The sequence below is a fragment of the Eumetopias jubatus genome, unplaced genomic scaffold, assembly GCF_037043125.1.
Source record: "Eumetopias jubatus isolate StellerSeaLion01/CBP00866 unplaced genomic scaffold, mEumJub1_p1.0 scaffold_7, whole genome shotgun sequence".
NCBI lineage: Eukaryota > Metazoa > Chordata > Mammalia > Carnivora > Otariidae > Eumetopias > Eumetopias jubatus.
In genome coordinates, this window is record NW_028274813.1 from 116,922,255 (window position 1) to 116,950,176 (window position 27,922).

The 27,922-nt window shown below is 42.4% G+C and overlaps 2 pseudogenes; one reads left to right on the forward strand and one right to left on the reverse strand.

Annotated features, from left to right (window-relative positions):
- LOC148163972 (acrosin-like) overlaps window positions 1-27,922 on the reverse strand; it is a 240,030-nt pseudogene that overhangs the window by 165,129 nt on the left and 46,979 nt on the right.
- LOC148163975 (deoxyribose-phosphate aldolase-like) lies at window positions 14,488-15,609 on the forward strand (annotated as a pseudogene).

The following is a 27,922-nucleotide window of genomic DNA, read 5'->3' on the forward strand; positions in this document are numbered from 1 at the left end:
CACGGGGTTGTGTGCCAGAGATAGAAATGCTACGCTGGTTCACAGGCCGGGTGAGCACAGAGTGAGGCCAGAGACTGGGGAGAGAGGAGTGATTGACTGCTTTTCTCTGGGGGCTCACTGAGGAGTGGGGCCCCAATTTCTCAGCTCCTCTGGGGTGGAGATTGGGAGGCCGCCATTTTCACTCTCATCCTCCAAAGCTGTACTGAGAGCTTGCAGGGAACAAAAGCTCCCGAGAGCAAACCCGAGTAGATTCCTTAGCCCGAACCGGCAAGGGCAGGGCAGTTCTGCCTCCAGCAAAGACATTTGGGAACCACGGCAACAGGTCCCTCCCCCAGAAGATCAGCAAGAACAGCCAGCCAAGACCAAGTTTACCGATCAATGAGAATGGCAGAACTCCAGCACTAGGGGAATACTGCACCTAGAATTCATGGCTTTTTTCCCATGATTCTTTAGTCTTTCAAAGTTAATTTTTTTAATTTTCTTTTTGAAATTTTCTTTTTCCCTTTTTCAATCAACATCTTATCAATTCCTTTTTAAAATAATCTTTTTCATTTTTCATTTTTGGGGTCATATTCTATTCCTTCATAGTAGTTACCCTTATTTTTGTACATATATAAGCTTTTCTTTCTTTAAAATTTTGGGAGGCACTTTCTTCTGATCATAGTTGATCATATTCTGTTTTTCTTTGTTCATTTGTTTTTTATCTTTTCTTTTTCATTTTTTTCTTTTTACTTTCTTTTCCGCTCTTTTCCCCCACTTTCAAGTCTCTTCTGATTTGTTTAATGTATATTTGTCTGGGGTCATTGTTACTCTGTTAGCGTTTTGTTCTCTCATTCATCTGTTCTTCTCTGGACAAAATGAGAAGGTGGAAAAAAATCACCCCAGAAAAAAGAACAAGAGGCATTTCCGACTACCAGGGACCTAATCAGTATGGACATTAGTAAGATGTTGGAACTAGAGTTCAGAATGACGATTTTAAAAATACTAGCTGGGCTTGAAAAAAGCATGGAAGTTATTAGAGAAACCATTTCTGGAGAAATAAAAGAACTAAAATCTATCCAGGTCAAAATCAAAAAGGCTATTAATGAGGTGCAATAAAAAATGGAATCTCTAACTGCTAGGATAAATGAGGCAGAAGAGAGAATTAGTGATATAGAAGACCAAATGATGGAAAATAAAAGAGCCCAGAAAAGGAGAGATAAACAACTACTGTATCACGAGGGCAGAATTTGAGAGATAATTAATACCATAAGATGAAACAATATTAGAATAACTGGGATCCCAGAAGAAGAAGAAGAGAGGGGCAGAAGGTATATTGCAGCAAATTATAGCAGAGAACTTCCCTAATTTGGAGAAAGAAAATGCATCAAAATCCAGGAGGCAGGGAGAACCCCCCTCAAAATCAATAAAAATGGGTCAACACCCCGACGCATTTTTTTAAAGATTTTATTTATTTATTCGACAGAGACAGAGACGGTGAGAGCAGGGACACAAGCAGGGGGAGTGGGAGAAGGAGAAGCAGGCCTCCCGCTGAGCAGGGAGCCCGATTTGGGACTCAATCCCAGGACTGTGGGATCATGACCTCAGCCGAAGGCAGCCTCTTAATGACTGACCCACCCAGGTGCCCCAACCCATTTTTAATAGTAAAACTTACGAGTCTCAGAGACAAAGAGAAAATCCTGAAAGCAGCCTGGGAGAAGAGATCTGTAGCCTACAATGATAGAAGTAGTAGACTGGCAACAGTCCTATCCACAGAGACGTGGCAGGACAGAAAGGACTGGCATGATATTTTCAGAGCACTAAAGGAGAAAATTATGCAGCCAAGAATACTGTATCCAGCTAGGTTGTCACTGAAACTACAAGGAGAGATAAAAAGCTTCCAGGACAAACAAAACTAAAAGAAATTACAAACAACAAACCAGTCCTACAAGAAATATTGAAAGAGGTCCTCTAAGCAAAGAGAGAGCCTAAAAGTAACATGGACCAGGAAGGAACAGAGACAATATACTGTAAGAGTCACACTACAGGAAATACAATGGCACTAAATTCGTATCTTTCAATAGTTACCCTGAATGTAAATGGGCTAAATCCCCCAATCAAAGGACGCAGGCTATCAAACTGGATAAAAAAACAAGACCCATCGATATATTTTCTGCAAGAGAGTCATTATAGACCCAAAGACACCCCCAGATTGAAAGTGAGGGGGTGGAAAACAATTTACCATGCTAATGGACACCTAAAGAAAGATGGGGTAGGAATCCTTATATCAGACAAATTAGATTTTAAAACAAAGACTCTAATAAGAGATGAGGAAGGACACTATATCCTACTTAAAAGGTCTATCCAACAAGAAGATCTAACAATTGTAAATATCTATGCCCTGAACATGGGAGCAGCCAATTATATAAGGCAATTAAAAACAAAAGCAAAGAAAAACATTCACAACAATACAAAAATAATGGGGGACTTTAACACCCCCTTCACTGAAATGGAGAGATCATCTAAGCAAAAGATCACCAAGGAAATAAAGACTTTAAATGACACACTGGACCAAATGGACTTCACAGATGTATTCAGAACATTCCATCCCAAAGCAACAGAATACACATTCTTCTCTAGTGCCCATGGAACATGCTGCAGAATAGATCACATCCTAGGTCACAAATCAGGTCTCAACCAGTACCAAAAGATTGGGATCATTCCCTGCATATTTTCAGACCACAATGCTTTGAAACCAGAACTCAATCACAAGAGGATAGTCGGAAACAACTCAAATACATGGAGGCTAAAGAGCATCCTACTAAAGAATGAAAGGGTCAACGGAAATTAAAGAAGAATTAATGGAAATAAATGAAAATGAAAACACAACTATTCAATATCTTTGGGATGCAACAAAGGCAGTCCTAAGAGGAAAGTATATGGCAATACAAGCCTTTCTCAAGAAACAAGAAAGGTCTCAAATACACAATCTAACCCTACACCTAAAGCAGCTGGAGAAAGAATAGCAAATAAAGCCTAAACCCAACAGGAGAAGAAAAATGATAAAGATCAGAGCAGAAATCAATGAAATAGAAACCAAAAGAACACTAGAACAGACCAATGAAACTAGGAGCTGGTTCTTTGAAAGAATTAACAAGATTGATAAACCCCTGCCAGACTTAGCAAAAAGAAAAGAGAAATAACCCAAATAAATAAAATCGTGAATGAAAGAGGAGAGATCACAACCAACACCAAAGAAATACAAACAATTATAAGAACATTTTATGGGAGGCGGAGCAAGATGGCGGAGGAGTAGGAGAACTAGATTTCGTCTGGTCTCAGGAATTCAACTGAATAGGGATCAAACCATTCTGAACACCTACGAACTCAACAGGAGATCAAAGAGGAGAGTAGCAACAACTCTCTGAACAGAGAAGCGACCACTTTCTGGAAGGTAGGACGTGCGGAGAAGTGAATCGGAGGCAATATTCGGGAGGATAGACGGTGGGGGAGGGGCCTCCACTGGCCGCTTCTGGCAAGTGATAGAGCCGCGGAGCACAAAAACGGACCTTTTAGAAGTTGGCTCGGCTAAGAGACGTCGCTGTAGTGGCTAAGCAGGGAGTGGAATCCTACCGGGACAGTGTGGTCTCAGGACCCTTGGGGTCACAGAAAGACAGGGGGTGCCTGAGTGCGGCAGAGCTCCCAGGTATCTGAACGGGGAAGCCGGCTGCAGAGACGGAGCCGAGGCACGGGCTCTCAGCTCGGGGTTGCCATAAACTGTGACCAGCGGCCCAGTCGGGCCACTGCTCCTCCAGCAGAGACCCAACAAGTGGCAGAGCCAGGGAGACTCCCCATCCAACCCTGGGAGGAGCGGCGCGGAAGTGCACCGCAGGGATCTGCTGGGTTTGGAGACTCCACACGGGGTCAGGTGCCAGAGATAGCAACACTCGGTCACAGGCCGGGTGAGCACGGAGTGCGGCCAGAGACCAGGGAGACGGGAGTGACTGCTTTCTCTGGGGGCACACTGAGGAGCGGGGCCCCGAGTTATCAGCTCCTCCGGGTGGAGATTGGGAGGCCACCATTTTTGCCTTGGTCCTCCAAAGCTGTACCGAGAGCTTGCAGGGAACAAAACTCCTGAGAGCAAACCTGAGCAGCTTGCTTAGCCTGGACCGACAAGGGCGGGGCAATTCAGCCTCCGGCAAAGACATTTGGAAACCACAGCAACAGGCCCCTCCCCAGAAGATCAGCACGAACAGCCAGCAAGCCAAGACCAAGTTTACCAATCAAGGAAAATGGGAGAACTCCAGCGCAAAGGGAATACTGCACATAGAATTCATGGCTTTTTTTTTACCATGATTCATTAATTCATCAAAGTTAATTTTTGTTAACTGTTTTTTTTATTTTTCTTTTTTCCCTTTTTCAACCAACATCTTATCAAACCCTTTTTAAAAAAAATTATTTTTCATTTTTAGAGTCATATTTTATCCCTTCATAGTAGTTACCCTTATTTTTGGCATATATATATAAGTTGTTCTCTCTTTAAAATTTTGAGATACAGTTTCTTCTAACAGATCAAAATATACCCTAAATCACTAGTGTATGGCTTTGTTCTAGTCTCCTGCCTGATCACATTCTCTCCCTTTTTCCTTTTTTTTCTTAAATCTTCTTTCTTTTTTCAAACATCTTCTTATCAAGTCCTTTTATAAAATCTTTTATAATTCTCATCTTTACAGTCATCTTCTATCCCTTCATTGTATCAACCCTTATTTTGTACATATATGTCTTTCTTCCTTTAAAATTTTAGGAGGCACTTTTTTCTAACAGACCAAAATATGCCCAAAATCTAGTATGTGGCACTAATCTATGCACTAGCCTGATCATATTTGATCATATTCTGCTTTTTTTGTATTGTTCTGTTTTTGTTATCTTTTTTTTCTTTTTTTTTTCTCTTTCTTTTTTCTTTCTTTCCCTTTCTTTTCCCCTGCTTTCAGGCCTTTTCTGATTTGTATACAGTATATTTGCTGGGGACGTTGTAAACCTGTTAGCATTTTGTTCTCTCATTCATCTATTCTCCTCTGGACAAAATGACAAGACGAAAGAAATCACCTCAGCAAAAAGAACAAGAGGTAGTACCGTCAGCCAGGGACCTACTCAATACGGACATTAGTACGATGTCAGACCTAGAGTTCAGAATCATGACTTTAAAGATACTAGCTGGGCTTGAAAAAAGCGTGGAAGTTATTAGAGAAACGCTTTCTGGAGAAATAAAAGAATTAAAATCTAACCAAGTCGAAATCAAAAAGGCTATTGATGAGGTGCAATCAAAAATGGGGGCACTAACTGCTAGGATAAATGAGGCAGAAGAGAGAATCAGTGATATAGAAGACAAAATGATGGAAAATGAAGAGGCTGAGAAAAAGAGAGAGAAACAACTACAGGATCACAAGGGCAGAATTCGAGAGATAAGTGATTCGATAAGACAAAACAACATTAGAATAATTGGGATCCCAGAAGAAGAAGAGAGAGAAAGAGGGGCAGAAGGTATATTGGAGCAAATAATAGCAGAGAACTTCTCTAATGTGAGGAAGGAAACAGGCATCAAAATCCAGGAGGCACAGAGAACCCCTCTCAAAATTAATAAAAATAGGTCAACACCCCGACATCTAATAGTAAAACTTACAAGTCTCAGAGACAAAGAGAAAATCCTGAAAGCAGCTCGGGAGAAGAGATATGTAACCTACAATTGTAGAAACATTAGATTGGCAACAGACCTATACACAGAGACCTGGCAGGTGAGAAAGGACAGGCAAGATATCTTCAGAGCACTAAAAGAGAAAAATATGCAGCCAAGAATACTATATCCAGCTAGGCTGTCATTGAAAATGGAAGGAGAGATAAAAAGATTCCAGAACAAACAAAAACTAAAGGAATTTGCAAATATGAAACCAGCCCTCCAAGACATATTGAAAGGGGGGGCGCCTGGGTGGCTCAGTTGGTTAAGAGACTGCTTCGACTCAGGTCATGATCTTGGAGTCCCGGGATCGAGTCCCGCATCGGACTCCCTGCTCAGCGGGGAGTCTGCTTCTCCCTCTGACCCTCTTCCCTCTCGTGCTCTCTATCTGTCACTCTCTCTCTCTCAAATAAATAAATAAAATCTTTTAAAAAAAAAGAAATATTGAAAAGGGTCCTCTAAGCAAAGAGAGACCCTAAAAGCAGCAAAGATCAGAAAGGAACACAGACAAATAAAGCTAACAGTCACTTTACAAGCAATACAATGGCACTAAATTCATACCTTTCACTAGTTACCCTGAATGTAAATGGGCTCAATGCCCCAATCAAAAGACACAGGCTATCAGATTGGATTAAAAAACAAGACCCATCCATATGCTGTCTGCAAGAGACTCATTTTAGACCCAAAGACACCCCCAGAATGAAAGTGAGGGGGTGGAAAACCATTTACCATGCTAATGGACACCAAAAGAAAGCTGGGGTGGCAATCCTTATATCAGACAAACTAGATTTTAAAACAAAGACTGTAATAAGAGATGAGGAAGGACACTATATCCTACTTAAAGGGTCTATCGAACAAGAAGATCTAACAATTGTAAATATCTATGCCCCGAACATGGGAGCAGCCAATTATATAAGGCAATTAATAACAAAAGCAAAGAAACACATTGACAACAATACAATAATAGTTGGGGACTTTAACACCCCCCTGACTGAAATGGACAGATCATCTAAGCAAAAGATCAACAAGGAAATAAAGATTTTAAATGACACACTGGACCAAATGGACTTCACAGACATATTCAGAACATTCCATCCCAAAGCAATGGAATACACATTCTTCTCTAGTGCCCATGGAACATTCTCCAGAATTGATCACATCCTAGGTCACAAATCAGGTCTCAACCGGTACCAAAAGATTGGGATCATTCCCTGCATATTTTCAGACCAAAATGCTTTGAAACTAGAACTCAATCACAAGAGGAAAGTCGGAAAGAACTCAAATACATGGAGGCTAAAGAGCATCCTACTAAAGAATGAATGGGTCAACCAGGAAATTAAAGAAGAATTAAAAATCTCATGGAAACCAATGAAAATGAAAACACAACTGTTCAAAATCTTTGGGATACAGCAAAGGCAGTCCTGAGAGGAAAGTATATAGCAATACAAGCCTTTCTCAAGAAACAAGAAAGGTCTCAATTATACAACCTAACCCTACACCTAAAGGAGCTGGAGAAAGAACAGCAAATAAAGCCTAAACCCAGCAGGAGAAGAGAAATCATAAAGATCAGAGCAGAAATCAATGAACTAGAAACCAAAAGAACAGTAGAACAGATCAACGATACTAGGAGCTGGTTCTTTGAAAGAATTAACAAGATTGATAAACCCCTGGCCAGACTGATCCAAAAGAAAAGAGAAATGACCCAAATCAACAAAATCATGAATGAAAGAGGAGAGATCACAACCAACACCAAAGAAATACAGACAATTATAAGAACATATTACGAGCAACTCTATGCCAGCAAATTAGATAACCTGGAAGAAATGGGTGCATTCCTAGAGATGTATCAACTACCAAAACTGAACCAGGAAGAAATAGAAAACCTGAACAGACCTATAACCACTAAGGAAATTGAAGCAGTCATCAAAAATCTCCCAAGAAACAAAAGCCCAGGGCCAGATGGCTTCCCAGGGGAATTCTATCAGACATTTCAAGAAGAATTAATACCTATTCTCCTGAAACTGTTCCAAAAAATAGAAATGGAAGGAAAACTTCCAAATTCATTTTATGAGGCCACCATTACCTTGATCCCAAAACCAGACAAAGATCCCATCAAAAAGGAGAATTACAGACCAATATCCTTCATGAACATGGATGCAAAAATTCTCACCAAAATCCTAGCCAATAGCATCCAACAGTACATTAAAAGGATTATTCACCACGACCAAGTGGGATTTATCCCTGGGTTGCAAGGCTGGTGCAACATCCGCAAATCAATCAACGTGATTCAATACATTAACAAAAGAAAGGACAAGAAACATATGATCCATTCAATAGATGCAGAAAAAGCATTTGACAAAGTACAGCATCCTTTCTTGATCAAAACTCTTCAGAGTATAGGGTTAGAGGGTAGATACCTCAATATCACAAAAGCCTTCTATGAAAAACCTACAGCGAATATCATTCTCAATGGGGAAAGGCTGAGAGCTTTTCCCCTAAGGTCAGGAACGCGGCAGTGATGTCCACTTTCACCACTGCTATTCAACATAGTATTAGAAGTCCTAGCCACGGCAATGAGACAACAAAAAGAAATCAAAGGCATCCAAATCGGAAAGAGGAAGTCAAACTCTCACTCTTTGCAGATGATATGATACTGTATGTGGAAAACCCAAAAGACTCCACCCCAAAACTGCTAGAACTCATACAGGAATTCAGTCAAGTAGCAGGCTATAAAATCAATGCACAGAATTCAGTGGCATTCCTACACACCAACAACAAGACAGAAGAGAGACAAATCAAGGAGTCGATCCCATTCACAACTGCACCCAAAACCATAAGATACCTAGGAATAAATTTAACCAAATAGGCAAAGGATCTGTACTCAGAAAACTATAAAATACTCATGAAAGAAATTGAAGAAGACACAAAGAAATGGAAAAACATTCCATGCTCATGGATTGGGAGAATCAACATTGTGAAGATGTCAATGCTACCTAGAGCAATCTACACATTCAATGCAATCCCCATCAAAATACCATCCACTTTTTTCAAAGAAATGGAACAAATAATCCTAAAATTTGTATGGAACCAGAAGAGACCCCGAATAGCCAGAGGAATATTGAAACAGAAAAGCAAAGCTGGAGGCATCACAATTCCGGACTTCCAGCTCTATTACAAAGCTGTCATCATCAAGATAGTATGGTACTGGCACAAAAACAGTCACAGATCAATGGAACAGAATCGAGAGCCCAGAAATGGACCCTCAACTCTATAGTCAACTTATCTTTGATAAAGCAAGAAAGAATGTCCAATGGCAAAAGACAGTTTCTTCAACAAATGGTGTTGGGAAAATTGGACAGCCACATGCAGAAGAATGAAACTGGACCATTTCCTTACACCACACACAAAAATAGACTCCAAATGGTTGAAAGACCTAAACGTGAGACAGGAGTCCATCCAAATCCTAAAGGAGAACACAGGTAGCAACCTCTTCGACCTCAGCCGCAGCAACTTCTTCCTAGAAACATCGCCAAAGGCACGGGAAGCCAGGGCAAAAATGAACTATTGGGATTTCATCAAGATAAAAAGCTTTTGCACAGCAAAAGAAACAGTCCACAAAACCAAAACACAACCAACAGAATGGGAGAAAATATTTCCAAATGACCTATCAGATAAAGGGCTAGTATCCAAAATCTATAAAGAACTTATCAAACTCAACACCCAAAGAACAAATAATCCAATCAAGAAATGGGCAGAAGACATGAACAGACATTTTTTCAAAGAAGACATCCAAATGGCCAACAGGCACATGAAAAAGTGCTCAACATCGCTCAGCATCAGGGAAATCCAAATCAAAACCTCAATGAGATACCACCTCACACCAGTCAGAATGGCTAAAATTAACAAGTTAGGGAACGACAGATGTTGGCGGGGATGTGGAGAAAGGGGAACCCTCCTACACTGTTGGTGGGAATGCAAGCTGGTGCAACCACTCTGGAGAACAGTATGGAGGTTCCTCAAACAGTTCAAATTAGAACTACCATTCAATCCAGCAATTGCATTACTGGGTCTTTACCACAAAGATACAAATGTAGGGACATGAAGGGGTACGTACACCCCAATGTTTATAGCAGCAATGTCCACAATAGCCAAACTGTGGAAAGAGCCAAGATGCCCATCGACAGATGAATGGATAAAGAAGAGGTGGTATATATACACAATGGAATATTATGCGGCCATCAAAAGGAATGAGATCTTGTCATTTGCAACGACGTGGATGGAACTGGAGGGACTTACGCTTAGTGAAATAAGTCAATCAGAGAAAGACATGTATGATATGACCTCATTGATATGAGGAATTCATAATCTCAGGAAACAAACTGAGTGTTACTGGAGTCGTTGGGGGTGGGAGGGATGGGGTGGCTGGGTGATAGACATTGGGGAGGGTATGTGCTATGGTGAGCGCTGTGAATTTTGGAAGACCTTTGAATCAAAGATCTGTACTTCTGAAACAAATAACGCAACGTATTTTAAGAAAAAAGAAAAAGAAGAAGATAACAGGAGAGGAAGAATGAAGGGGAGTAAGTCAGAGGGGGAGAAGAACTCTGAGAGATGATGGACTCTAAAAAACAAACTGAGGTTTCTGGAGGGGAGGAGGGGTGGGGGATGGGTTAGCCTGGTGATGGGTATTAAAGAGGGCACATTCTGCATGGAGGACTGGGTGTTATGAAGAAACAATGAATCATGGAACACTACATCAAAAACTAATGATGTAATATATGGTGATTAACATAACAATAAAAAAATTTTAAAAAAAGAACATTTTATGAGCAACTATATGCTAGCAAGTTAGATAATCTGGAAGAAATGGGTGTATTCCTAAAGATGTATAGACTACCAAAACTGAAACAGGAAGAAATAGAAAACCTGAACAGACCTATAACCACTAAGGAAATTGAAGGAGTCATCAAAAAATCTCCCAACAAACAAAAGCCCAGGTCCAGATGGCTTCCGTGGGGAATTTTACCAAATATTTAAAGAATAATTAATATCTATTCTTCTGAAACTGTTCCCAAAAATAGAAATGGAAGGAAAATTCCCAAACTCATTTTATGAGGCCACCATTACCTTGATCCCAAAACCAGACAAAGACCCCATCAAATAGGAGAATTACAGACTAATATCTTTGGTTAACATGGATACAAAAATTCTCACCAAAGTACTAGCCAATAGAATCCAACAGTACATTAAAAGGATTATTCACCACGACCAAGTGGGATTTATCCCTGGGCTGCAAGGTTGCTTCAACATCCGCAAATCAATCAATGTGATATAATACATTAATAAAAGAAAGAACAAGAAACATATGATCCTCTCAATAGATATAGAAAAAGCATTTGACAATGTACAGCATCCTTTCTTGATCAAAATTCTTCACAGTATAGGGTTAGAGCGTACATACCTCAATATCATAAAAGCCAACTATGAACAACCCACAACGAATATCATTCTAAATGAGGAAAAATTGAGAGCTTTCCCTCCAAGTTCAGGAACATGACAGGGATGTCCACTCTCACCACTGCTATTCAGGATAGGACTAGAAATCCTAGCCACAGCAATCAGACAACAAAAAGAAATCAAAGTCATCTGAATCAGCAAAGAAGGAGCCAAACTCTCACTATTTGCAGATGATATGATACTGTATGTGGAAAACCCAAAAGACTCCACCCCAAAACTGCTAGAACTCATACAGGAATTCAGTAAAGTGGCAGGATATAAAATTCATGCACAGAAATCATGACATTCCTGTACACCAACAACAACACAGAAGAAAGAAATTAAGGAGTCGAACCCATTTACAATAGCCCCCAAAATCATAAGATACCTAGGAATAAATCTAACCAAAGAGGCAAAGGATCTGTACTCAGAAAACTATAAAATACTCATGAAAGAAATTGAGGAAGGCAAAAAGAAATGGAAAAACATTCCATACTCATGGATTGGGAGAATCAACATTGTGAAGATGTCAATGCTACCTAGAGCAATCTACACATTCTATGCAATCCCCATCAAAATACCATCCACTTTTTTCAAAGAAATGGAACAAATAATCCTAAAATTTGTATGGAACCCGAAGATACCCCGAATAGCTAGAGTAATATTGAAAAAGAAAAGCAAAGCTGGCGGCATCACAATTCCGGACTTCCAGCTCTATTACAAAGCTGTCATCATCGAGACAGAATGCTACTGGCACAAAAACAGACACATAGATCAATGGAACAGAATCAAGAGCCCAGTAATGGACCCTCAACTCTATGGTCAACTCGTCTTCGACAAAGCAGGAAAGAATGTCCAATGGAAAAAAACAGTCTCTTCAACAAATGGTGTTGGGAAAATTGGACAGCCACATGCAGAAGAATGAAACTGGACCATTTCCTTACACCACACTCAAAAATAGACTCCAAATGGTTGAAAGACCTAAACGTGAGACAGGAGTCCATCAAAATTCTAAAGGAGAACACAAGGAGCAACCTCTTCGACCTTAGCCGCAGCAACTTCTTCCTAGAAACATCGTCAAAAGCAAGGGAAGCAAGGGCAAAAATGAACTATTGGGATTTCATCAAGATAAAAACCTTTTGCACAGCAAAAGAAACAGTCCACAAAACCAAAAGACAACCAACAGGATGGGAGAAAATATTTGCAAATGACATCTCAGATAAAGGGCTAGTATCCAAAATCTATAAAGAACTTATCAAACTCAACCCCCAAAGAACAAATAATCTAATCATGAAATGGGCAGAAGACACGAACAGACATTTTTCCAAAGAAGACATCCAAATGGCCAACAGGCACATGAAAAAGTGCTCCACATCACTCGGCATCAGGGAAATCCAAATCAAAAACTCAGTAAGATACCACCTCACACCAGTCAGAATGGCTAAAATTAACATGTCAGGAAACGACAGATGTTGGCGGGGATGCAGAGAACGGGGAACCCACCTACACTGTTGGTGGGAATGCAAGCTGGTGCAACCCCCCCTGGAAACAGTATGGAGGTTCCTAACACAGTTGAAAATAGAGCTACCATACGATATAGCAATTGCACTACTGGGTATTTACCACAAAGATCCAAATGTAGGTATCCGAAGGGGTATGTGCACCCCAATGTTTACAGCAGCAATGTCCACAATAGCCAAACTGTGGAAAGAGCCAAGATGTCCATGGACAGATGAATGGATAAAGAAGAAGTGGTATATATACACAATGGAATATTATGCAGCCATCAAAAGGAATGAGATCTTGCCAATTGCAACGACGTGGATGGAATGGGAGGGTGTTATGCTGAGTGAAATAAGTCAATCAGAGAAAGACATGTATCATATGACCTCAGTGACATGAGGAATTCTTAATCTCAGGAAACAAACTGAGTGTTCCTGGAGTGGTGGGGGTGTGGGAGGGATGGGGTGACTGGGTGATAGACATTGGGGAGGGTATGTGCTATGGTGAGCGCTGTGAATTGTACAAGACTGTTGAATCACAGATCTGTACTTCTGAAACAAATAATGCAACATATGTTAAGAAAAAAAAGAGGAATAAGATAGCAGGAGGGGGAGAATGAAGGGGAGTAAGTCAGAGGGGGAGACGAACCATGAGAGATAATGGACTCTGAAAAACAAACTGAGGGTTCTAGAGGGGAGGGGGGTGGGGGATGGGAAAAAATGAAAAGGAAAGCCAATATCCCTCAAGAACATAGATGCCAAAATCCTCAACAAATTATAAGGAAACTGAATTCAACAATACATCGGGAGAATCACACAACACAATCAAGTGGGGTTTATTCCAGGGATGCCAGGATGTTTGCACATGTGCACATTAAACATCAGGATACACCATCTTAAAATAATAAAAGATAAAAATAATATGATTGTAACAATAGATGCAGAAAGAACACTTGACAAGATTCGATATGCATGTATGATAAAAACTATAAACCATCTGGGTATATAGGGAACATAGACCATATTTGAAAAGCTCACAGCTAAAATCATACTAAAGGGTGAAAAGCTGAAAACTTTTCCACTAAGATCAAGAACAAGACAAAGATTTCCACTCTCCTCACTTTCATTCAACATAGTATTGAAAGCCCTAGTCAAAGCATTTAGACCAAAAAAAAGAAAGAAAGAAAAAGAAACAAAGAGAGAGAGAGAGAGAAGAAAGAAAAGAAAAGAAAAGAAAGAAAGAAAGAAAGAAAGAAAGAAAGAAAGAAAGAAAGAAAGAAAGAAAGAAAGAAAGAAAAAGAAAGAATGAAAGAAAAGAAAAGATGAAATCCAAATAGGAAAACTGTCACTATTTGCAAATGACATACTATATATAGAAATCCCTAAAGATTCCACCAAAAAACTGTTAGAATAAATAAATTCAGGAAAGCTGCAAGACACAAAGTCAATATACAGAGACCTGGTGCATTTCGTTTTTTTTTAAGATTTTATTTATTTATTTGACAGAGAGAGAGAAACAGCACAAGCAGGGTGAGCAGCAGAAGGGGACGGAGAAGGCGACACCCCACTGAGGAGGGAGCCCAATGAGGTTCTCGATGCCAGGACCCTGGGATTGTGACCTGAGCCAAAGACAGATGCTTAAACTGACTAAGCTACCAGGTGTCCCAACTTGTTGCATTTCTGTATAGTGATGACAAACTTCCACAAAGAGAAAATAAGAAAACAATGCCATCTACAATTGCATCAAGAAAAAAAAAAATCTAGGAATAAAAGTAAGAAATGAATCAACCCGCAGTTCTGAGGCATGCAGAATAAATCCAGGCTTGCAGAACAGTGAAAAAGGAGTGGGAAGCTGCTTGGCTCCTGAAAGCCATTACCTTTATAGGTCTTACTACACTTTCAGACGATGACACATCATCCAACGTTCAAAGGCTCTGTTATAAAGCCAAGTATCCAATCCGGGAAGCTCTCTTAAAAAGTTTAAATATGTGTGATAAAGGCCTTATGACCACTGTTGTTTATGTCTACACCACGCGGCTGTGTGATGCGGTTAAAGCTCTGAAGGCCCCAGGCTGTACCATCCCAGTGGCTTCCATGCACACTGGCTTTCCAGCTGGACAGACTCATTTATTTATTTATTTATTTATTTATTTATTTATTTATTTATTTATTTATTTGAGAGGGAGAATGAGAGATAGCACGAGAGGGAAGAGGGTCAGAGGGAGAAGCAGACTCCCTGCTGAGCAGGGGGCCCGATGTGGGACTCGATCCCGGGACTCCAGGATCATGACCTGAGCCGAAGGCAGTCGCCCAACCAACTGAGCCACCCAGGCGCCCTGGACAGACTCATTTAAAAACACCATTGGAAGAGATCAGATTGGCTGTGGAAAATGGAGTTATGGAAATGGATGTGGTGATTAATAGGACCTTGGTGCTGACCGGCCAGTGGGAAGCCCTGTGTGATGAGATTCGTCAGTTTTGCAAGGCCTGTGGGGAGGCTCATCTCAAAACCATCTTAGCTACAGGAGAACGTGGATCTCTTACTCATGTCTATAAAGCCAGTATGATCGCAATGATGGCAGGATCAGACTTTATTAAGACCTCTACTGGAAAAGAAACGGTAAATGCCACTTTCCCAGTAGCTATAGTAATGCTATGGGCCATTAGAGATTTCTTTTGGAAAACTGGAAACAAGGTAGGTTTAAACCAGCAGGAGGCATCCGCAGTGACAAGGATTCCCTTGCTTGTCTCTCTCTTGTGAAGGAAGAGCTGGGAGATGAATGGCTGACGCCAGAACTGTTCCGAATAGGTGCCAGTACTCTGGTTTTGGACATCGAGAGGCAGATTTACCATCACGTTTCAGGAAGATAGGTGGCCTATCATGATCTTCTGATGTCTTAAATCTGTGACCAGTTCCGGAAAAGTGCTTTACAGCAACATGTAAAATGTGTTTTTCTACGTAATCGCTAAAATTGTTTAATTAAAACATGAGGGAATGAATAGATAACTGACTTTTTTCCCGCCTTAAAACTTTCACTGAATTTAATTCAAAGAATAAAAGAAAAAATCAACGAATCCATACATGGAATTCTTTTCAGGTGCCTCTGAGTGGTCCTAATTACTTGAAGATCTGTATTGTTAATTTTGTGAAGATTTTCTCCTAAAAATTCTGAATAAAATATTAATCATAGCTTTGACAGCATTAAATACTAAGGGTGGGGGACGTTAAACTGCCCAAGAAACGTGTCTTTAGTGAAAGAAAACGTAGCATCCCTGAGCTGCCGGCCATACTCTGACGAATTCAGGAGTCACTGACTTGGCACTAACTTCCTGCCATGAAAATCTGTCTTTAATTTTTGCAACAGATATGCTCTCCTATTAATTGTTTTGTTAATGAAACTCTTGTCGGTACATGATACTAGGCTATTGCATTTTTTAAATAAAAAAAATCTCTGTAGTTTATTTTTTTGGAAAAATAAAATTGTATGGTGCTGGTCTAGAAACAGACACACAGGTCAATGGAATAGAATAGAAAGCTCGGAAAATGATAGTCATAGCATTTTTGGCAAAGTTTACTCATTAGAGTCAGTACATTAAAAGTTTATTTAAACTTAGCTCTGATATTATTAACTCTGAATGGGAATTAATATTTATTAATATTTATTAATCAGCTGTTTCAACAGCTGATTCCAATAAATGCTTCTGTTTAAACATGTTTTATATAAATATATATTATAAAATAAGGATGATTTAGAATGCACATTTTTAAGAAAACTTAAAATCACTTTAATAAAACTATCATGGAGAAGGAAATATAGATATCCATCATCACAACTGATAGCATCACAAAAGATGACAATCACACACAATCCGTATTTGATGGAAGGATATAACATGACTTGAGAAGTTCTGCCCAAATGTTTAACCTGTTGGGAGCTATAGATCCAGCTACTCATTTAAAAATCACATGTCAGAGAAGTGTCCTAACAAATAGTATGACATGTAATCAATGAAGTCCACACTGCGTATATTCTTACGGGAGAAATATTTTCTCAAAGGAAAACGCTAAGACAAAAACGGAGGAAGGAGGAAGAGGAGGGAGAAGAAGAAGCAGAAGCAGAAGCAGAAGAAAGCTGAGAAACTAACCCACACAGCTATGGTCTTAACTGACGACACAGCAGCAGACAATATGCAGTGTGGAAAGGACTGACTCTTCAGTGAACTGCACTGGAAAACCACACGCTACATGCAGAAGAATGGAACTGCATCACTTTCTTACACAAAAATTTAAATGGATGAATGACTTGAACATAAGACCTGAATCCATAAACCTCTGAGAAGAAAGCACAGGTAGTACGTTTCTGGACATGGTTTTGGCAAAGAGTATTTTAGATCGGACACTAAAAGCAAAGGCAACAAATGCAAAAATAAACAAGTAGAACGACATGAAATTGAAATCTTCTGCACAGCAAAAAAAAAAAAAAAAAATACTAATAAAAAACTTAAAAGGTGGACTACCCAATGAGAAAAAATAACTGCAAATCATATGTGTGAGAAGAGGCTAATATCCAAAATACCCAAAACACTCATACAAATCAAAACAAACAAACAAAAACCTGTATAAAAAATGGGGAGAATATGTGAGCGGATACGCTCCAAAGATGGCACCAAGGTGACCAACAGACACAGAAAACGTTGTTCAACATCACAAATCATCGTCAGGGAAACATAAGTCAAACCTGTAATCCGCTATCACCTCACAACTGTTGGGACGGCAATGGTCCCAGAGACAGAAACCAGGTGTGGTCAAAGGTGTGTAGACAAGGGGACCCTGTGCACTGTTGGTGGGAATGTACATTGGTACAACCACTGTGACAAACAGTATAGAGGTTCCTGAAAAAATGAACACAACTACCACATGACCCAGGAATTACTCTACTGAGTATTTATCTAGAGAACACAAAAACACTACCTCAAGAAGATAGATGCACTCCGTTGTTCACTGCAGCATTATTCACAATAACCAGACATAGAAACAGAGACCTTGGGAGCATTATGCTAAGTAACTCAGACACAGAAAGACAAATACCAGATGTTCATGGACGTTCCACATGGAAAAATATACTGAACGCATAGATACTGAGAACAGACTGGTGGTTGCCAGATTCGGGGATGGGGGGCACGGAAGGTGGTCAGAGGCACAATGTTCAAGTGATAAAATCCGTAAGTCATGGAACATTCTGTGCAGCATGGAGACTAAAGCTAACCCAGCAGGATGGGGTATAGTTTCCCCCACTATTTGAAAGTACATTGATCTTAGGAAACCTTTCACAGCAGAAATGGTGTAAACCAAGGGAGGAATTACCATTCATTTATACAGAAAAAATAGTGAGCAAGCTCAGACTCCAAAAATGACTTCTCTTTGGCTTTCCTTAGGCCTCAGGACACAAATTCCTAATGGATGGAGATAAAGCACAGCTGATGCTCACAGACACAATTCAAAGCGCTGGGGGCTGGACATGGTGAGCGGTTCCCAGGAAGGAGCTGGTTGTGGTGTTCGCCGCCTCTACAGTGGCTCCCAGCAAAACAGATGCTGAACGCGATGCTCAGTTTTTGACTTTTTTCATAAGAGGGAAATCCTCTTCAGGTTTCTTCCTGTTACTGAAGCCAGGCAATGACGTAGATCTTTCAAAGAAAGCCAGTGTCTCACCGTGAACTTTTAAAAAGTGGGGAACACTTGTACTTGAAATTTGCTGAGGGAGTAGATGTTAACTGTTCTCCCAGACACACACATCAGCAGATACACTGAGAAAGGCACCTTCCCGAGCGTGCAGAACACAGACAACCTCCTACCCCCAGAAACCTCCTCCTTCCCTTCGCTCAGGACAACCAATCAAAGCTGGGTGTTACACCAATTCCTCCTTTCTCCCATTCCCAGTATCTAACCCATCAGCAAATCCAGTGAGCTCCATCTTCAATGCAACCAGAACATGACTGACCACTTCTTCCAAGGCCACCTGTCTGGTCCACACTGGAGCCCATCTCTTACCTGAGTTCCTGGAAAACCTTCATCATGGCCCTCCCTTGCCCATCCTCAACCCTCTGTCATCTGTTCTCAACACTGTAGTCAGGATGGCCCAGTGAAAAAGGGTCCCATGGGGTCACAACCCTGCAATGGCTTTCTGTCTCCCTCTGTCAGCTCCCTGAGGTCATGTCCTAAGCTGTCTCCTGTGGCCACAGTGTCTTCTTGCTGCTCCTGGACATACCCGGTGTGCTCCTGCCCCAGGGCCTTTGCACATGTTTTCCCTTCCCTTTAGAATGCTCTTGATGTGATATCACTCACCTTCTTTAGATCTTGACTCAAGGATCACCTTCCTTGTGAGGGCCCACTAGCACCTATGTGAATAGCAAGCACCACCCCCACCTCCCCTTCAGCACCCCTGCCCTGTCTCATGCTCTGTATTTCCATAGCAGTTATCACAGTCACCAGTCCATCTCAGCAGGGCAGAACCAGAGGCCTACACTGATGGTTTCACCACTGACTCCCTCCTATTTCCTGTTCCAAAGCCCTGGGGAAAAGGTGCCCCAGGGCTCTTGCACAACCGGAATGCGCAGGACCAGGGGGTCCACCTACTGTACCCTGAACACCATCAGGAAAATGAGCCACACGAGGACTCCACCTGCACATGAGACCTGAAACCAGACACCTTCCTCAGTTACAGGTGAGCACACACACTTCCTCCCCTTGCCTGAGGTGCTCATCTGAGAAAGCTGAACAGAGACCCATCCCAGGGTCCAAATCTCCCTCTGGCCAAGGTCCTGGGAAACAGACTTCTCTCCTCCCTGCACCAACCACCTGCGATTAAAGTCCAGAATCCTCCCGTCGTCAGGCAGAGTGGTGAACCTGTCCCTCTTTCCTGTGATGTCATCACAAACCAGGCTTTGCTGCACAGATTTCAGGAAGGAGCCTGCAGCAGGGTCAGCAGACTGCACAGGTTCAGCCTCAGTCTCACACATCAGGTTCCACTTGGAACTAGACCTTCATGGAGACTGGTGTCCTGTGTGGCCTCAGTTCCAAACAGAGGAGCTAAGATTTCAGTTCCACATAAAAAGTGACCTCTTGCACACAGCACAGGAATGTGGAGAGGATTTCTCAGGCTTGTGGCTCTGGAAGAAGTGCTTCTCCCAGCTGAATTCACCGACACGAGGCAGGGGACATCTGCTGTGCCTCCTCTGAGGAAGCAGGGGGCACACTGGGCAAGAATCAATAATGCTGTGTGTGGGCTTCTTCCCACCCACCACCTGGCTGAGCCGAGGGCTCGAGAACGAAACAGGGAACAACGCTCTTATCACATCTGCAGCAGGAGGGCTGGCCAGGGAGTAGAACACGGTCTCTGTCCCTGTAGCAAGCTGGCCTGCCCATCATGACCGACGGTCCACCACCAGGGCATCACAACCTCCCAGCTATCTGATCCGACTACCCTGCCAGGCTCAGACCTGCTGACACAGTGAGTCATAAGACCCAGCAACTTCTTTCCACTCCAGCTCAAGGCTTCTCACAGAGAAGCAAACTCCAGCCTCACAAATGTGCTCATCATTAGCTCTGGAATTCCCTGGGTGGTATCTACACTGGCCCACACAGGTGTCCCATCCAGATCACTCCACAAATGCCCTAGGGTTTCAAGCCACTTTCAAGCTGCCCTTAGAAAGGCAGGAATTGGCCTAATTAGGCACACCAGCCAGGTGATACCATGTGCTGGAAACTCGGACAATATCCTCGCTGAACACCGACACTTCCAAGTCCAAGCTACAAATCTTCACTCACTGGATGCTGAGCACCGTGTCAGCACCAATGCTGCTTTTTCAATTCACTTGTCTCCCATTCCGTAAAATCAGAAACCAAGCTCCAGTCACCACTCCATTTTCCCTTCAGAGAAATAAGGCAAATGACAGAATAAAACACTATGTATGCACAGCACACTTCTATCAAAATATAATCCCTTCATCTTTCTCATACAGGCAGCCCTACATTACCCATATTAATGAGAGATACCACAAGTTCAATCATTATATATATAGGAGACCTTGTGTTTTTCCTTTTGATATTCGTATCTCGAAGTCAATATCTATATTGCTTTCTTAAAATAATAATAATAATAATAATAATAATAATAATAATAATAATAATGTGGTCACATAAGGGTCTGGATCTCCATAGCCACACAACATGGCTCTGGTCCAGATAAGGATGAAGACACAACCTCAGCCCACGAAGCGAAGCCCTTTCCCTCAGGGATCCCAACACACCTCACGGGTGATGAGTTCCTTTGCTACATGGAGTTGTCCAAGTACAAAGGATGCAGGCACCCTCCAGGATTCCTTCCGTTTTCTTCATAAATTCCCCAGCTCAAGTTGCAAGTGACTCACCGGGTCAAGCTTCCAGAGCCCAGGATGGGCCACCAGGTAAGCAGCTCCCTCGGGGAAGGCTAACAGGGGGTTCAATTTCCTTTGGGAGCACGATGCACCACTCCCCGAGCTCCTAAAGAACCTACACTCCTTCTCCATGTGTCCCTCTCACAAAGGGCACGGCACCCTGTTACAGCTCTGAGGCTGTGTTTTACTTTAAAACATAATTTCTAATATCAGAATGTGGTTCATGGAAGAGGAAAACATGAACACCCACAAAGGATTCTTTTAGTATTTCAGAAGATTGTTCTCCCATTATTTAATTGAAACAGGAAATAAAAAAGCACAGATAGCCCCTTCCAGTAGCAGGTATGATTCACTTTGGTGATTGGAAGAAGAGCAGGAAATAAAAGAGTAACAGATGTTCTGATGACCTGTCATTTCCACCATCTAAGTTTTGCAACTTCACACACACTCAAAGAAAGAAGCTCAAACAAATGTCTCAGCCTGGCAACTCTGAGACGTCTGAACCGGAGTGACAGGGACAGACGATGACGTCGTGTATGTTGGGTGAGGCTGGTGGCACAGAAGATGCTCGGCCAGCTCTCCACCTGGGCCTCACCTGTCCTCAGCCAGGAACCTCCTCACGGCCCTCACCTGTCACAACTCTCACACGGGAGACCCACAGCCACCCCTGGAGCCCGCCCTGCCCACACCCTCCTGCTCAATGCACTCAGCTCTCCTCTGAGACCCCTGTGAATTTTACCCAGACCTGGAACTCCCCCATCTGCTGCAGAGCTCCAGGATTCCACCTCTTCTTCCAAAATGACACTGGCCCAAGGCTTTCATGAGAAAGGTGGAAGGCTACCTAATGAATGGTTCACACCTACTTTCCCCTTCTGTCATATTTCTCTGCACTGACCTTCCTACCTGGGCAAACTGTAACATATCAATGGAACATGAAAATGCTCTGAATCTTTCATCACAGCCTTCCGAGGACCCCTTGTGAGGTAAGAAACTAGTGTATCCTACAACAGGGTGTTTTAAAACTATCATCTACAGAATAGTACAGCCAAAATCACTACATTTTTACCCTACACTTCATGAAGCAGAACATTGTCTTTTTCTTTTCTTCTTTTACTTAAATTCCAGTTAGTTAACATGCAGTGTAATATTCACTTCAGGCGTAGGATTTAGTGATTCCTCACCTGCATATGACACCCAGTGCTCATCCCAACAAGTACCCTCCCTAATGCCCATCACCCATTTAGCCCTTCCCCCCATGCACCTGCCCTCCAGCAACCCTTGGTTTGTTCTCTAAGGTTGAGTCTGTTTCCTCATTTGCCTCTCTCTTCCCCGCCCCCCGCAACTATGTTCATCTGTTTTCTTTCTGAAGTTCCACATATGAGTGAGATCATAGGAGATTTGTCTTTCCTTACTGATTTTGCTTAGCTTAATCCACTCTAGATCCATCCACATCCTTCGAAATGGTAAGATTACCAATGACACTGTCTTTTTTGGAAAAGTGAAATTACTCTTCCAAATTACTCCTCAACTCATCTGTTTCTCATGTCACTTGAGTGTGGTCTGGTTTACTCCAGCCTCCAGGGCCCACCCGGAGGACCCTCCTGCACCATCCTAACAGACCATTACCACCATCCCCAGGCAGAGGCAGTGCACAATACTGAAGTTGGGGGACGGCTCTGGGGCTTACTGCCACCACACCTGTGCTCTGGGGCACAGGGACACCCTGCTGAACTCAGGGTGCTGCTTAAGGTCCATTACCTGCACTGTCTATGACAGGGGACAGGGGGCATCCCACTGAAATTGCGGGCTGTGTGTCATCCTTACATGCACTCTTCCTGGGGAACATGGGAAACCATGAAATGTCTACAACCCACCCCACAAAAGCTCAGGTGAGCAAGTGCCCTGGAGTTCACAGGTCTGGGGGATATGGCCAGTTGATGGACTTTGGGCAGAAGAGACTTTCAAGGGGAAAAGAAAACTCATCTGAGTTGGCAGCATTAGCTCACTGCCTGTGGCCTTCTAAGACCCCCACCTCCCACCCAGCCCACACCGTATCCCCGGAACCCCCACCTCAGCCCACAGCACGGACTCACCCAGCCAGGAACTACTCAGGTCAACTCTTTTGGAGCGCCATTTCACCTGCCCCACCTCTGCATCCCTGGGCAGCCCCAGGTCCACCCACAGAGAGGTAGCTCCACCCCCACATGGTGATTGGTCAGGGAGGGTTGTGCCCCGAGCCGACTGGATGCTGCATCTGCCTGTACCATGCAACCCACCCTCACACCAGTGCCTCTCTGTGAGTGCAGGTGGTCCTAGAGGCACCTCTTAGCCCCAACACCTGGCTCAGTGGGGCAGGTATGGGTGGGGTCATGGGTAGGGCCCCCCAGACATCCGACCCCTTTTGCTGACCCCTCTGGCTGCAGACCACCCCCAGAGGTCTGCCCCATCTCCTCCTGCACCAACCCTGCCTACAGAGCTGTTTCTGGCTCCTGGCAAGGTTAGCTGCTCTCAGACCCTCCAAGGCTTGGGCTTTAGGAAATGCCATGGTTTCCCACATTTCCAAGGCAATTTTAAACCCAAAAAGTAATGCTCTAAGCGGGAAGAGCTTCAATTTCTTGTCTCACCCAGGAAGTGGATAGTGCTTCTTAGACCTTCAAAGCATCCTTGTAGGATGAGCCCTTTTGAGCTAGAATATATATACATATGCCTGGTTCTGCAGGGAAATGTCCAGGATGAAGAATAGCCACCCTTCTGTGCTATTGGAGTTGTGAACCAGGAACATTTATTTTTCACTTAAAAAGAAAATATACTGTTACTGTCAATACTAAATGAACAAACCGTTTTAAACAGTTTAGAGAAAAATGAAGAGTTTTATTCAAACCCACCTCAGGACAGCGGCCTGGGAGACACAATCTTCACAAGAAGGGAGTGCTCCAGGGAAGGATCATTTGGGGCAGGTTTATATATTTGTTCTGTGTTGTTTTACATACAGAGTTACACATCATCATGAGGAAGAACATTCCAGAAAGTTACAGACTTTTTCTTATGTTTTCAGTTTGTGCAAGTCAGTATGACTTGAATCTTATGGGAACCAGAGAGGTTCTTTTGTTTTTCTTATCTTTATGTTTGCAATGGCATTTTTTGGTTATCTGTTTCTTCTCAAAGCAGATGTACAATATGTGTTTGGGGATGAAACATGGCCCATGCTTTGAGGTTTTACCCAGCTGTTATGAGCTTGGTAAAATGTTAAAGGATATCTTCCATGGGAGCCCAGGATCAGAGCCCATGGATGGTAAAAGGTAAAAATCACCATTATCATTATAATTACACTTAAAGGGAAGAACTTGAGGCAAAACACCTTTAACATTAGTACCAAGAAATCATGTTGAAAAAGAAGACCAAACCTGGGGGCATCACACTGCCTGACTTCAAGCTACATTACAAATGTGATCATCAAGACATCATGGTACAGGCACAAATACAGACACATAGATCAATGAAACAGAATAGAGAACCCAGAAATGGACCCTTGACTCTATGGTCAACTACTCTTTGATAAAGTGGGAAAGACCATCCAATGGAAAAAAGACAGTCTCTTCAATAAATGGTGCTGGGACAACTGGACAGCCACATGCAGAATAATGAAACTGGATCATTCTCTGACATCATACACAAAGATAAACTCAAAATGGATGAAAGACCTCAAGGTGAGACAGGAATCCATCCAAATCCTAGAGGAGAACACAAGCAGTAACTTCTTTCACAGGGGACACAGCAACTTCTTTCAAGACACATTTCTAAAGGTAAGGGAAACAAAGCAAAAATGAACTTTTGGGAATTCATCAAGATAAAAACCTTTGGCACAGCAAAGGAAACAGTCAACAAAATGAAGAGACAACCCACGGAATGGGAGAAGATATTTGAAAACGACATTACAGATAAAGGGCTGCTATCCATGATCTATAAAGAACTTATCAAACTCACCAACCAAAAAACAAATAATCCAGTCAAGAAATGGGCAGAAGACATGAACAGACATTTCTCCAAGGAAGACATACAAATGGCCAACAGACACATGGAAAAAGGTTCAACATCACTTGCCATCAGGAAAATACAAATCAAAACCACAATGAGATACCACCTTACACCAGCTAGAATGGCAAAAACTAACAAGGCAGGAAACAAGTATTGGCGAGGCTGCAGAGAAAAAGGAACCCTCCTACACTGTTGATGGGGATGCAAACTGGTGCAGCCACTCTGGAACACAGTATGGAGGTTCCTCAAAAAGTTGAAAATAGAGCTAGCCTACGACACAGCAATTGCACTACTGGGTATTTATCCCAAAGATACAGAGGTAGTGAAAAGAAGGAGCACCTGCACCCCAATGTTCATGGCAGCAATGTCTACAATAGCCAAACTGTGGAAGGAGCTGAGATGCCCTTCAACGGAAGAATGGATAAGGAGGATGTGCTTCATGTATACAATGGCATATTCCTCAGCCATCAGAAAGGATGAATACCCACCATTTGCATTGACATAGATGAAACTGGAGGGGATTATGCGAAGTGAAAGAAGCCAAGAAGATAAAGACTATTATCATATGGTTTCACTCATATGTGGAACATAAGGAATAGTGCGGAGGAAGGACCAAGGGGAAGGGAGGAAAAAGTGAATGGGAAGATATCAGATAGGGAGAAGAAACATGAGAGACTCTGGACTCCAGGAAGCAAACGGAACGGTTACAGAGGGGTTAAAAACACTGTGACCTTGGGCAAGTTATTGAACCTCAACTACCTGCCTATCTTACTCTTAAAAAAAGAGTATTGGCTCACTTTCAGGTGAATGAAGAGCAGAGTTAATAAAGGAAAAGAGACATAAACTCACACACCAGTTCTGTCACTCTACCAGGTAGTTACTGCACTGTCCCTGCTTCTGGTGGAGTGGCCGACTATAGCTCAGCACTGCCTCCAGTGGCGGCAAGCGGCACGGACGTGGCTCTCTGTATTGGGCCCGACAAAGGCTCAGCACTGCCTCCAGTGGCGGCAAGCTGCACTTTCATGCCTTCCTGCATTCCTCACACAGAATCCCTGTCTTTCCACTAAATGAGTCCCCTGGGAACATTGTTCCAACTGCTAAATTGAATGGACCCTTTTCAGTGTTTACCATTCATCTTTCTGCACCACTCGATGTGGAACACAGGCTGAGAGGCTTTGTTTCAGGGATTGTCAGGCTCCTCAGGATTGCAGGCCCGATTCCAGCCAACATGTTTCCATTGCAACTGACGCTGAACAGTGGAGCTGCACATGCTGTCTCCTCTGATGTATCCGAAGTGTACTACTGAGCCCTGGCAGAACTTAAGAAATGTATGGGAGTGTGACTGGGGGCAGCAACCACCATCCGCACCAGCACACGTTCATCACCAGTGTTCAGTATGGATTACTGACATAGGGAAGCCAGTCTGAAAAGGGAAAACTTATCGAAGTCTGAAACTAAAGCACTGTAACGGCATCTAGAAAGCATAAGAATGGGGGGGTGGAGAGAGAAAGCAAATGAAACATTCTAATGGTCTTACCTACTGAGGAAGAGAGAGGAAGTAAAGCATCTGAAAACCTCTCCTCCTGTGAGGAGACACAGCAGGGGGGGAAAGCAGTTGGACTGGGGACATGGGGGTCCTCTTTCTTCCACATAATGGTTGAGAAATTTGTTTGTAAGTCTTACAGGGACAGTAGGAACCATGAGTGGCGTAGGAGAGAAGAAAATAGAACTTTTTAATTTTTTTTAATTTAGTTATTTGACAAAGAGAGACAGCGAGAGAGGGAACACAAGCAGGGGGAGTGGGAGAGGGAGAAGCAGGCTTCCTGCCTAGCAGGGAGCCCGATGTGAAGCTCGATCCCAGGACCCTGTGATCATGACCCGAGCCGAAGGCAGATGCTTAATGACTGAGCCAGCCAGGCGCCCCTAGGACTTCTTAATTAACTAGAACATTTTAAGGGAAGGATAAAGAATCAAACCAGAAAAAAAAAAAACGAAGAGGAAATAGAAGAAAAAACAACAAAGTGAAACAATCAATAACAATTAGATCTAAAGCATAAAATTTAATGAAGCAACTAAAATACTTACAATGAATGAGCTGAATTCCATTAAATAGGAAAGGAAGACTGCATGTAAAATATATTGTTTATAAAAGCAAGTCTTGGGGCACCTGGGTGGCTCAGTCGTTAAGCGTCTGCCTTCAGCTCAAGTCATGATCCCAGGGTCCTGGGATTGAGCCCCACATTGGGCTCCCTGTTCAGCGGGAAGCCTGCTTCTCCCTCTTCCATTCCCCTGCTTGTGTTCCCTCTCTTGCTGTGTCTCTGTCAAATAAAGACATAAAATCTTTTAAAAAAGTAAAAAATAAAAACAAGTCTTAGCAAGTGTAATAAAGATTAAAAATAAAAAGCAAAATATCAGCAAATGCAAATAAAAATAAAGCTGAGGTGGCAATATTAATATCAGAAAAGGTGGAATTTAACTTAACAGCACTAAAAACTAAAAATAAAATAAGCAAACTTAAGAGCACTCATCAGAATAAAGAGGGACATTTAAATAAAAAGCCATTTAAAAAACCACCATGACAAAGAAGATGTGGTACACATACACACACACACACTGGAATATGACTCAGCCATCCAAAAGAATGAAATCTTGACATTCGCAACAACATGGATAGAACTAGAGTGTATTATGCTAAGGGAAAGAAGTGAGTCAGAGAAAGACATATGCCACATGGTCTTACTCATAT